Below are 14,153 nucleotides of genomic sequence, written 5' to 3'. Positions count from 1 at the left end.
CTCTGAGCAATCAGCCTATTTTTTCATTTCTTATTTAGTTGTGGCGTATTCAGGACTTATTTATGGATACATCTACACCAACATATCTGTAAGATTTGATGTAGCTGATCATTTCACCCTATAAACAGACGGGTGGAGCATGTCGTGTGCTTGTCAATAACTTAGAACGAGGCCTAGTGGATTACATATTGCTTCAATTTCGTTAAGAATCTCAAACACTTACATATTTACAAAAGCCTAAATCCCAAAGTGCAAGTAAGGAAGGTATTTCACAGCACATACCAGATTTACTGACGGGACTAGTCGTAAATCTCCACACAGAAATACCTCCTTACAAAAGCGGAAAGAAGGATTACAGGATCCAAGGCTTGAAACCATCATCCTTCAAATTCAGGATATATGACTAACCAGGCCCCTAACTGGCTGTCGGTCTGCGTGACGCCAACACCAACAATCAGAAGACCTGGTCCCAGACCAACCCACCGGGAAGACTAATCCCAGAACCATACAAAAAATGACTGGAAAAATATAATATTAAATAGCAAATCTCAGTGGCAAAAAAAAAAATTGACAACATATCAGAATTCGATTAGAAAAATTAGAGAATTTTTCATTAAAGAAAATGGTTAATTAGGTTGACTGAGACAGCCAATCAGCGACGAGGATTACACCCACATGTTTACATACACAAATCTTGTGAAACAAACAGAAAACGGATGCCAAACGAGGACACAAAATGCGTGCAGTATGATAATATAAAACGGATAACACATGATAACAGAAGAATGATTGTCCTGTAACAGAAAGCGGATGCTGTGTTATAAAAGATAACGGATGTAAGGTGATAGGCACGGAATTAAAAGATGAAGAAAATTAAAAGGATCATGGATGATAAGAGTCTGGGGGGGGGGAGAACGAAGAAGAAGATAGAGAGAACGAGGTTAAATAAAATTAAGCAGATGAGAAAGAAAAGAAAGGTCTAGCCATGAAAATAATGAGAGTGAGGATCATTCCAGAAAATACAGAAAAAGAACATTACCTCAGGGCATTACAAGTCCAGCAACACTCCTCAGGGCATCCTAGTGTGATCAAGTCAAGCAACACTCCTCAGGGCATCCCAGTGTGATCAAGTCAAGCAACACTCCTCAGGACATCCTAGTGTGATCAAGTCAAGCAACACTCCTCAGGACATCCTAGTGTGATCAAGTCAAGCAACACTCCTCAGGACATCCCAGTGTGATCAAGTCAAGCAACACTCCTCAGGACATCCCAGTGTGATCAAGTCAAGCAACACTCCTCAGGACATCCTAGTGTGATCAAGTCAAGCAACACTCCTCAGGGCATCCTAGTGTGATCAAGTCAAGCAACACTCCTCAGGACATCCTAGTGTGATCAAGTCAAGCAACACTCCTCAGGGCATCCTAGTGTGATCAAGTCAAGCAACACTCCTCAGGGCATCCTAGTGTGATCAAGTCAAGCAACACTCCTCAGGGCATCCTAGTGTGATCAAGTCAAGCAACACTCCTCAGGGCATCCTAGTGTGATCAAGTCTAGCAACACTCCTCAGGACATCCTAGTGTGATCAAGTCAAGCAACACTCCTCAGGACATCCTAGTGTGATCAAGTCAAGCAACACTCCTCAGGGCATCCTAGTGTGATCAAGTCTAGCAACACTTCTCAGGACATCCTAGTGTGATCAAGTCAAGCAACACTCCTCAGGACATCCTAGTGTGATCAAGTCAAGCAACACTCCTCAGGGCATCCTAGTGTGATCAAGTCAAGCAACACTCCTCAGGACATCCTAGTGTGATCAAGTCAAGCAACACTCCTCAGGACATCCTAGTGTGATCAAGTCAAGCAACACTCCTCAGGACATCCCAGTGTGATCAAGTCAAGCAACACTCCTCAGGACATCCCAGTGTGATCAAGTCAAGCAACACTCCTCAGGACATCCTAGTGTGATCAAGTCAAGCAACACTCCTCAGGACATCCCAGTGTGATCAAGTCAAGCAACACTCCTCAGGACATCCCAGTGTGATCAAGTCAAGCAACACTCCTCAGGACATCCTAGTGTGATCAAGTCTAGCAACACTCCTCAGGACATCCTAGTGTGATCAAGTCAAGCAACACTCCTCAGGGCATCCTAGTGTGATCAAGTCTAGCAACACTCCTCAGGACATCCTAGTGTGATCAAGTCAAGCAACACTCCTCAGGACATCCTAGTGTGATCAAGTCAAGCAACACTCCTCAGGGCATCCTAGTGTGATCAAGTCAAGCAACACTCCTCAGGACATCCTAGTGTGATCAAGTCAAGCAACACTCCTCAGGACATCCTAGTGTGATCAAGTCAAGCAACACTCCTCAGGGCATCCTAGTGTGATCAAGTCAAGCAACACTCCTCAGGACATCCTAGTGTGATCAAGTCAAGCAACACTCCTCAGGACATCCTAGTGTGATCAAGTCAAGCAACACTCCTCAGGGCATCCTAGTGTGATCAAGTCAAGCAACACTCCTCAGGACATCCTAGTGTGATCAAGTCAAGCAACACTCCTCAGGACATCCTAGTGTGATCAAGTCAAGCAACACTCCTCAGGGCATCCTAGTGTGATCAAGTCAAGCAACACTCCTCAGGACATCCTAGTGTGATCAAGTCAAGCAACACTCCTCAGGGCATCCTAGTGTGATCAAGTCAAGCAACACTCCTCAGGGCATCCCAGTGTGATCAAGTCAAGCAACACTCCTCAGGGCATCCTAGTGTGATCAAGTCAAGCAACACTCCTCAGGACATCCTAGTGTGATCAAGTCAAGCAACACTCCTCAGGGCATCCTAGTGTGATCAAGTCAAGCAACACTCCTCAGGGCATCCTAGTGTGATCAAGTCAAGCAACACTCCTCAGGACATCCTAGTGTGATCAAGTCTAGCAACACTCCTCAGGGCATCCTAGTGTGATCAAGTCAAGCAACACTCCTCAGGGCATCCTAGTGTGATCAAGTCAAGCAACACTTCTCAGGGCATCCTAGTGTGATCAAGTCAAGCAACACTCCTCAGGGCATCCTAGTGTGATCAAGTCAAGCAACACTCCTCAGGACATCCTAGTGTGATCAAGTCTAGCAACACTCCTCAGGACATCCTAGTGTGATCAAGTCAAGCAACACTCCTCAGGGCATCCTAGTGTGATCAAGTCTAGCAACACTCCTCAGGGCATCCTAGTGTGATCAAGTCAAGCAACACTCCTCAGGGCATCCTAGTGTGATCAAGTCAAGCAACACTCCTCAGGGCATCCTAGTGTGATCAAGTCAAGCAACACTCCTCAGGGCATCCTAGTGTGATCAAGTCTAGCAACACTCCTCAGGGCATCCTAGTGTGATCAAGTCAAGCAACACTCCTCAGGGCATCCCAGTGTGATCAAGTCAAGCAACACTCCTCAGGGCATCCTAGTGTGATCAAGTCAAGCAACACTCCTCAGGACATCCTAGTGTGATCAAGTCAAGCAACACTCCTCAGGGCATCCTAGTGTGATCAAGTCTAGCAACACTCCTCAGGGCATCCTAGTGTGATCAAGTCAAGCAACACTCCTCAGGGCATCCCAGTGTGATCAAGTCAAGCAACACTCCTCAGGGCATCCTAGTGTGATCAAGTCAAGCAACACTCCTCAGGGCATCCTAGTGTGATCAAGTCAAGCAACACTCCTCAGGGCATCCTAGTGTGATCAAGTCTAGCAACACTCCTCAGGGCATCCTAGTGTGATCAAGTCAAGCAACACTCCTCAGGGCATCCCAGTGTGATCAAGTCAAGCAACACTCCTCAGGGCATCCTAGTGTGATCAAGTCAAGCAACACTCCTCAGGGCATCCTAGTGTGATCAAGTCAAGCAACACTCCTCAGGGCATCCTAGTGTGATCAAGTCAAGCAACACTCCTCAGGACATCCTAGTGTGATCAAGTCAAGCAACACTCCTCAGGGCATCCTAGTGTGATCAAGTCAAGCAACACTCCTCAGGACATCCTAGTGTGATCAAGTCTAGCAACACTCCTCAGGGCATCCTAGTGTGATCAAGTCAAGCAACACTCCTCAGGGCATCCCAGTGTGATCAAGTCAAGCAACACTCCTCAGGGCATCCTAGTGTGTCAAGTCAAGCAACACTCCTCAGGGCATCCTAGTGTGTCAAGTCAAGCAACACTCCTCAGGGCATCCTAGTGTGTCAAGTCAAGCAACACTCCTCAGGGCATCCTAGTGTGTCAAGTCAAGCAACACTCCTCAGGGCATCCTAGTGTGTCAAGTCAAGCAACACTCCTCAGGACATCCCAGTGTGATCAAGTCAAGCAACACTCCTCAGGGCATCCTAGTGTGATCAAGTCAAGCAACACTCCTCAGGACATCCTAGTGTGATCAAGTCTAGCAACACTCCTCAGGGCATCCTAGTGTGATCAAGTCAAGCAACACTCCTCAGGACATCCTAGTGTGATCAAGTCAAGCAACACTCCTCAGGGCATCCCAGTGTGATCAAGTCAAGCAACACTCCTCAGGGCATCCTAGTGTGATCAAGTCAAGCAACACTCCTCAGGACATCCCAGTGTGATCAAGTCAAGCAACACTCCTCAGGGCATCCTAGTGTGTCAAGCCAAGCAACACTCCTCAGGGCATCCTAGTGTGTCAAGTCAAGCAACACTCCTCAGGACATCCCAGTGTGATCAAGTCAAGCAACACTCCTCAGGGCATCCTAGTGTGTCAAGCCAAGCAACACTCCTCAGGGCATCCTAGTGTGTCAAGTCAAGCAACACTCCTCAGGACATCCCAGTGTGATCAAGTCAAGCAACACTCCTCAGGGCATCCTAGTGTGATCAAGTCAAGCAACACTCCTCAGGACATCCCAGTGTGATCAAGTCAAGCAACACTCCTCAGGACATCCCAGTGTGATCAAGTCAAGCAACACTCCTCAGGACATCCTAGTGTGATCAAGTCAAGCAACACTCCTCAGGACATCCCAGTGTGATCAAGTCAAGCAACACTCCTCAGGACATCCTAGTGTGATCAAGTCTAGCAACACTCCTCAGGGCATCCTAGTGTGATCAAGTCAAGCAACACTCCTCAGGACATCCTAGTGTGATCAAGTCAAGCAACACTCCTCAGGGCATCCCAGTGTGATCAAGTCAAGCAACACTCCTCAGGGCATCCTAGTGTGATCAAGTCAAGCAACACTCCTCAGGACATCCCAGTGTGATCAAGTCAAGCAACACTCCTCAGGACATCCCAGTGTGATCAAGTCAAGCAACACTCCTCAGGACATCCTAGTGTGATCAAGTCAAGCAACACTCCTCAGGACATCCTAGTGTGATCAAGTCAAGCAACACTCCTCAGGACATCCTAGTGTGATCAAGTCAAGCAACACTCCTCAGGACATCCCAGTGTGATCAAGTCAAGCAACACTCCTCAGGGCATCCCAGTGTGATCAAGTCAAGCAACACTCCACATAAAAGCACTCAGCCTTAGCACAATGATCTCAGTTAGGGCGAACTCCAGTACACAATCAACGCTTCCACTGGTATGGTTGAAGCTCCACTGGTATGGTTGAATACTACTGGTATGGTTGGGGTACCATTGTCACTATGCTATCCCCAGGTCGCCATAGAGCCAGGGAAGTTGGAACAGTGTCAAGGAGCTTGAATAACACGCTATCAGGTTGCCATAGTGCAAGATACTGAAGCGCCAGGATGTAATGGAGCAAAACGTAGCAACTGCAGACTGTCACTTTCACCCTCGAGCATCTTGGCAAATGCTGGAAAACATCCAGCAAAAACAGTAAGCTTAAAAACATTTTTTTAAGGGATTCGGGAAAACCGGTTAGCCGGACTTGAGTCCTGGAGGAGAAGCGCTGCTGCAGTTCGGAGGGTAATGTGAACTGTTGTGTCAGCACATTCCCGGAAAGACGGTAATTGATTGAATGATGGTAAGTGTTTTTTCTTCTTTCCCTCACTATATCTTGGTAGAAGACGGACGCTGATAAAATAATGCATTTTAAACGCCTTTATTTTTAATTTAATGAAAATAAAAAATTTCTGAAGAGGTCTTTCAATTCGAGAGTGACATAACGCCAGCAGAGTGCTACAGGATCAGAAATAGATTCCCAGAGCTGTTTCAAGGTCAGAGTGCCACCAGTCACTTAAGACTGGCACCATGCTCACCCTGGGTTATCTCGGCGGGCGTATGATAACAAGGTTGTGGTTATGTGATCATCCAGGCCAGTAACCCCAGCAGCAGCAGCTGCTGCGTAAGTGCGTAGATGCTGGAGGAGGAGTGAGTGACGCTGACAGAACTATTGCACAAGAGGAGCACGCAACCTTCTCAATGGTATCGTTGCGTTAACTTGCCCAACGATACTTACACACGCATACAATTTAAGCACAAATATATACACGATGTGGCAGATGTTGCAGGTGTATGGTATAGGAGGTAGGTTACTGAAAGCAGTGAAGAGTTTTTACGAGGATAGTGAGGCTCGAGTTAGAGTATGTAGGAAAGAGGGAGATTATTTCCCAGTAAAAGTAGGCCTTAGACAAGGATGTGTGATGTCACCGTGGTTGTTTAATATATTTATAGATGGGGTTGTAAGAGAAGTAAATGCGAGGGTCTTGGCAAGAGGCGTGGAGTTAAAAGATAAAGAATCACACATAAAGTGGGAGTTGTCACAGTTGCTCTTTGCTGATGATACTGTGCTCTTGGGAGATTCTGAAGAGAAGTTGCAGAGGTTGGTGGATGAATTTGGTAGGGTATGTAAAAGAAGAAAATTAAAAGTGAATACAGGAAAGAGTAAGGTTATGAGGATAACAAAAAGATTAGGCGATGAAAGATTGGATATCAGATTGGAGGGAGAGAGTATGGAGGAGGTAAATGTATTCAGATATTTGGGAGTGGACGTGTCAGCGGATGGATCTTTGAAAGATGAGGCGAATCATAGAATTGATGAGGGGAAAAGGGTGAGCGGTACACTTAGGAGTCTGTGGAGACAAAGAACTTTGTCCTTGGAGGCAAAGAGGGGACTGTATGAGAGTACAGTTTTACCAACTCTCTTATATGGGTGTGAAGCATGGGTGATGAATGTTGCAGCGAGGAGAAGGCTGGAGGCAGTGGAGATGTCATGTCTGAGGGCAATGTGTGGTGTGAATATAATGCAGAGAATTCGTAGTTTGGAAGTTAGGAGGAGGTGCGGGATTACCAAAACTGTTGTCCAGAGGGCTGAGGAAGGGTTGTTGAGGTGGTTGGACATGTAGAGAGAATGGAGCGATACAGAATGACTTCAAGAGTGTATCAATCTGTAGTAGAAGGAAGGCGGGGTAGTTGTCGGCCTAGGAAAGGTTGGAGGGAGGGGGTAAAGGAGGTTTTGTGTGCGAGGGGCTTGGACTTCCAGCGGGCATGCGTGAGCGTGTTTGATAGGAGTGAATGGAGACAAATGGTTTTTAATACTTGACGTGCTGTTGGAGTGTGAGCAAAGTAACATTTATGAAGGGGTTCAGGGAAACCGGCAGGCCGGACTTGAGTCCTGGAGATGGGAAGTACAGTGCCTGCACTCTGAAGGAGGGATGTTAATGTTGCAGTTTAAAAACTGTAGTGTACAGCACCCTTCTGGCAAGACAGTGATGGAGTGAATGATGGTGAAAGTTTTTCTTTTTCGGGCCACCCTGCCTTGGTGGGAATCGGCCAGTGTGATAATAAAAAAAAATAAATAAATATACACGAGTGCGGGTACTGGGCGTGGGTTTGTTTCGTTTGCGCACACGCACGCACGCACACACACACACACACATACACACACACATGGCACGCACTTAGGCCAGCTGTTATATACATAATTTCACAAATGTCGTGAATTTACTTATAAAACACGAAGCTTTTTTCTTTACACAAGGGTTTGTACACATTTTAAAGACTATTAGTAACTGTAAAAAGAATAGAACCACCGTGGTTCTCTACCCGTGAACCAAACCAGATGAACCAAACTGTGGTGGATTTGTAGGCCAGCGGGCCACCAGAAGCAACAGCCTGGTTAAGCAGACAAGGTATTGGATAGTCCTCGGTCTTGAGTGATGAATTAGACACATGTACAATATCTGGGTAACTTTATTTGGTAGACGTTTCACTATCCAGTTTCTTTATCAACGCAATACATGAACATGCTCTGGAGATTAGAAATACACACAGAAGACAGTGGAAGACGAGGTTATCAGTCCCTCAGCCTAGGAGCAGGTGATGGGCACCGTAGTCTTGAAGAGTCTGAAGTACAGGCAGGAAGACTGGCGCTTATATACTGTCGTCAGATGAGATGCAGCGGATGGAGGCATCCCACATCATGGAATCACCAGAACCTACTAATTCCTAGCCTACTCATACGCATGACCTACTTCCACTGGGGAGTCCCGCCTACCTGTGACAACGCCTTCGTCTGCTGCACCTCAACTGACTCCAATATATAAGCTTTCCTCTTAATGAGTCACTGAAACGACTCTGGTACCGATACGCACACTGGAACTACTTTTGGTACCTATATAGTCACTGGAACGACTTTGGTACAGTTAATAGTACACATGAGAAAGGTCCGAGAGCTGAAGCTTCCGTCACACAAACTCACGTAGGTGACTATATGTATATATACACACACACACACAAACACACACACACACACACACAAACACACACACACACACACACACACACAAACACACACACACAAACACACTAAACAAACATAAATGAACGAATTTACTCACCAAATATAATGTCGTAATGCATAAAAACAAATGAACGTCGATGTAGAACACATTGACTCAAACGTAGCTTCACCTAAAACACTTGAAGCACCTCTCTCTGGGCGAAACGTAGAAGCAAACGCTGTTTTACGCCTCTTTTCGAGCACTAATGATGGCTATGTGACGTCTCGGCCGATGCTATGTCGCGGTTTTTAGAATATCGTTAAACCGTAATAGAGAAGTATGGAGCTTTGCAAAGGCGACGTTTTGCTCAATATATCTTTTTTCTTCAGGGTCAGAAACGTGTGCAACAGCGAGGTATCTTGATTCGGAATAAAGATACCTAACTGGCGCCCACCTGTCTTTTCTGCTTGTCGCTGTTGTATTCCATTATTTTGCCCTTAGTTGATAAACCTTAAGCCAGAGCGAAACGTTGCCCTGATGATGGCACACTTGATGATGGCACACTTGATGATGGCACACTTGCCCTGATGATAACACACTTGATGATGGCACACTTGATGATGGCACACTTGCCCTGATGATGGCACACTTGATGATGGCACACTTGCCCTGATGATGACACACTTGATGATGGCACACTTGATGATGGCACACTTGATGATGGCACACTTGCCCTGATGATGGCACACTTGATGATGGCACACTTGCCCTGATGATGACACACTTGATGATGGCACACTTGATGATGGCACACTTGATGATGGCACACTTGCCCTGATGATGACACACTTGATGATGGCACACTTGATGATGGCACACTTGCCCTGATGATGGCACACTTGCCCTGATGATGGCACACTTGCCCTGATGATGGCACACTTGATGATGGCACACTTGCCCTGATGATGGCACACTTGATGATGGCACACTTGCCCTGATGATAACACACTTGATGATGGCACACTTGCCCTGATGATGGCACACTTGATGATGGCACACTTGCCCTGATGATGACACACTTGATGATGGCACACTTGATGATGGCACACTTGCCCTGATGATGACACACTTGATGATGGCACACTTGCCCTGATGATGACACACTTGATGATGGCACACTTGCCCTGATGATGACACACTTCATGATGGCACACTTGCCCTGATGATGACACACTTGATGATGGCACACTTGCCCTGATGATGGCACACTTGATGATGGCACACTTGCCCTGATGATAACACACTTGATGATGACACACTTGATGATGGCACACTTGATGATGGCACACTTGATGATGGCACACTTGCCCTGATGATGACACACTTGATGATGACACACTTGATGATGACACACTTGATGATGGCACACTTGCCCTGATGATGACACACTTGATGATGGCACACTTGCCCTGATCATGACACACTTGATGATGACACACTTGATGATGGCACACTTGATGATGGCACACTTGCCCTGATGATGACACACTTGATGATGGCACACTTGCCCTGATGATGGCACACTTGATGATGGCACACTTGCCCTGATGATGACACACTTGATGATGGCACACTTGCCCTGATGATGGCACACTTGATGATGGCACACTTGCCCTGATGATGACACACTTGCCCTGATGATGACACACTTGATGATGGCACACTTGCCCTGATGATGGCACACTTGATGATGGCACAATTGCCCTGATGATGGCACACTTGCCCTGATGATGACACACTTGCCCTGATGATGACACACTTGATGATGGCACACTTGCCCTGATGATGGCACACTTGCCCTGATGATGGCACACTTGCCCTGATGATGGCACACTTGATGATGGCACACTTGCCCTGATGATGACACACTTGATGATGGCACACTTGCCCTGATGATGACACACTTGATGATGGCACACTTGATGATGGCACATTTGCCCTGATGATGGCACACTTGATGATGGCACACTTGCCCTGATGATGGCACACTTGATGATGGCACACTTGCCCTGATGATGGCACACTTGATGATGGCACACTTGCCCTGATGATGACACACTTGATGATGGCACACTTGATGATGGCACACTTGCCCTGATGATGGCACACTTGCCCTGATGATAACACACTTGATGATGGCACACTTGCCCTGATGATGACACACTTGATGATGGCACACTTGATGATGGCACACTTGCCCTGATGATGACACACTTGATGATGGTACACTTGATGATGGCACACTTGCCCTGATGATGACACACTTGATGATGGCACACTTGATGATGGCACACTTGCCCTGATGATGACACACTTGATGATGGCACACTTGATGATGGCACACTTGATGATGCACACTTGCCCTGATGATGGCACACTTGCCCTGATGATGAAACACTTGATGATGGCACACTTGCCCTGATGATGACACACTTGATGATGGCACAGTTGATGATGGCACACTTGATGATGGCACACTTGATGATGGCACACTTGATGATGGCACACTTGCCCTGATGATAACACACTTGATGATGGCACACTTGATGATGGCACACTTGCCCTGATGATGGCACACTTGATGATGGCACACTTGCCCTGATGATGGCACACTTGATGATGGCACACTTGCCCTGATGATAACACACTTGATGATGGCACACTTGCCCTGATGATGGCACACTTGATGATGGCACACTTGCCCTGATGATGGCACACTTGCCCTGATGATGGCACACTTGATGATGGCACACTTGCCCTGATGATGGCACACTTGATGATGGCACACTTGCCCTGATGATGACACACTTGATGATGGCACACTTGCCCTGATGACGGCACACTTGCCCTGATGATGACACACTTGGTGATGGCACACTTGATGATGGCACACTTGCCCTGATGATGGCACACTTGATGATGGCACACTTGCCCTGATGATGACACACTTGGTGATGGCACACTTGATGATGGCACACTTGCCCTGATGATAACACACTTGATGATGGCACACTTGATGATGGCACACTTGCCCTGATGATGGCACACTTAGTGATGGCACACTTGGTGATGGCACACTTGGTGATGGCACACTAGGCATGCTTGTGTCTGTGTTTACAACTTCCTCTGTTTCTGAAAAATGTTTCACACCTAAGGCTGGTTTTTTTTTTTTTTGTATCGTGTTGTTATATGTGATGTGACAAGTGACTCTCTGAATTAATGACAACTCACTCAGCTAATGACGGAGTCCCACCTACTTAGCTAATCAGGGCTGCCTTTTAGTTCAGCTCATCAGAGATGCCCTCCCACTCGGATAATCAGAGGGGGGCCCCTCACACCCTCACATAACCACACAGCCCTCACACTCCCTCTCAGCCAGTCAGGGATGGCCCCACACTCCCTCTCAGCCAGTCAGGGATGGCCCTCACACTCTCTCTCAGCCAGTCAGGGATGGCCCTCACACTTCCGCTCAGCCAGTCAGGGATGGCCCCGGGCCCTGACACGTAAGCTGATGATTAATCTTGCCCCGACGTCCCTGACAGACGGTCTGAGGTGGCGGAAAATTGGTGGAATTGAGCAAAGCAGAGTGGAATAGATTTTTAAATTGTCCTTGTTATCTTTGTTTACATGGAGAGAGAGAGAGAGAGAGAGAGAGAGAGAGAGAGAGAGAGAGAGAGAGAGAGTAAAGGGATCACCCTTTACTCCGTCGGTTTGGTTAACAAGCAAAATCACTGGTTAATGTTGGTTAATACAACAAGATGTATGGTATACACATTATTTGTGACCCCTGTGGGACCCCTGTGGGACCCCTGGGTGACCCCTGTGGGACCCCTGGGGAACCCCGTGGAGAGTTACACTAATGTGGATTTGATGATGTCGATATAAAACAACAGTACACTGACTTGCTTTATTTTTGTAAGACAGGTGTGTGTGTTACAGTCATGTATATGTAGCTTGTAGTTGTTAGTGGTTGTTGTGGTTGTCGTTGTTGTGGTTGCTATTGTTGTGGTTGCTGTTGTTGTGGTTGCTGTTGTTGTGGTTGCTGTTGTTGTGGTTGCTGTTGTTGTGGTTGCCGTTGTTGTGGTTGCTGTTGTTGTGGTTGCTGTTGTTGTGGCTGTCGTTGTTGTCGTTGTTAATAGTTTCATTGCTTATGTTATCAATATCGTTATGTTTACAATTTTTAGTTTCCGGATAACACTTTGCAAATTATATATATATATATATATATATATATATATATATATATATATATATATATATATATATATATATATATATATTTGTATATGAAAGTAGCAATGTGCGTATAATAACATAAGTGTAACAATGTAACAATATAACCTTACTGGCCATGTAGTCAGAAACTGTAAGGCTGGAGATGATGTCCTGGTAGTCAGTAAATGGGGGGCTGATAGTGCTGTCCTGGGAGACAGTAATGGGGAAGCTGGAGGTGCTGTCCTGGGAGACAGTAATGGTGAAGCTGGAGGTGCTGTCCTGGGAGACAGTAATGGTGAAGCTGGAGATGCTGTCCTGGGAGACAGTAATGGGGAAGCTGGAGATGCTGTCCTGGGAGACAGTAATGGTGAAGCTGGAGATTTTGTCCAGGTAGTCGGGAACTATATGCAGGAAGGAATACATATGAATGACCGCATAGGGGACAGGAGCCATAGTAGGGAAACAAGTGTAGTCAAAGATAAGATAAAACCAATATTGCAAACTAGAAATACCGCAGGAAATAGCAAACAAGAGGACTCCACTAGCAATAGTGAGGATATATTACCAAAAACAAATGGTGGGAGCTCCATTGTTGGTGCTAGGGAGGATAGAAGTAAGACAGGGAAACATGCACCAACAGGGAATACAGTCACAGAAACCCAAGGCAAACGGAAACCAAGCCTGTGCACATACTATGCACTCGGTATCTGCTGGCATGGGAAATCTGGAAAAACAGATGGGACGTGCAACTATGACCACCCTAGGAAATGCCATGCCCATATGACAACAGGAAAATGCAAACTCCCTTCCTGTAAGCTTTTTCACCCTGAACTGTGTACCTCTTCAGTACAGGAAAGACTGTGCTATAACTTAAATTGCCAGGCATACCATCTAAAGGGGACAAAAAGATACAAAACATCCAGGCCATGGGAAAACCTGGGTAGCCACAGCCACTCAAGAGGGAGAGGTTTTTTAGTGCCAGGAAGGAAAAAAAACTGGCAGGAAATGGCAGAAATCGTACACCAAATCCAGTCATTCCTGGAGTGGAACCACAGTCGATGGCCTCCACTCCAAACCAACAGATACAGATACTAATGCCGGAAAAAAAATCCCCCCCCCAGTACCAACAATACCACCAGTCCGATAACATTCTTCTTTGCAAATATACAGGGTCTAAAGCCAGCAACAAACAACAAAATACCTTTCATCCGTGGAATGCTTGCAGAGGCAAAG

This window comes from Cherax quadricarinatus, chromosome 10 (genome assembly GCF_038502225.1).
Source record: "Cherax quadricarinatus isolate ZL_2023a chromosome 10, ASM3850222v1, whole genome shotgun sequence".
Lineage (NCBI taxonomy): Eukaryota > Metazoa > Arthropoda > Malacostraca > Decapoda > Parastacidae > Cherax > Cherax quadricarinatus.
This window is presented reverse-complemented; position numbering follows the sequence as displayed.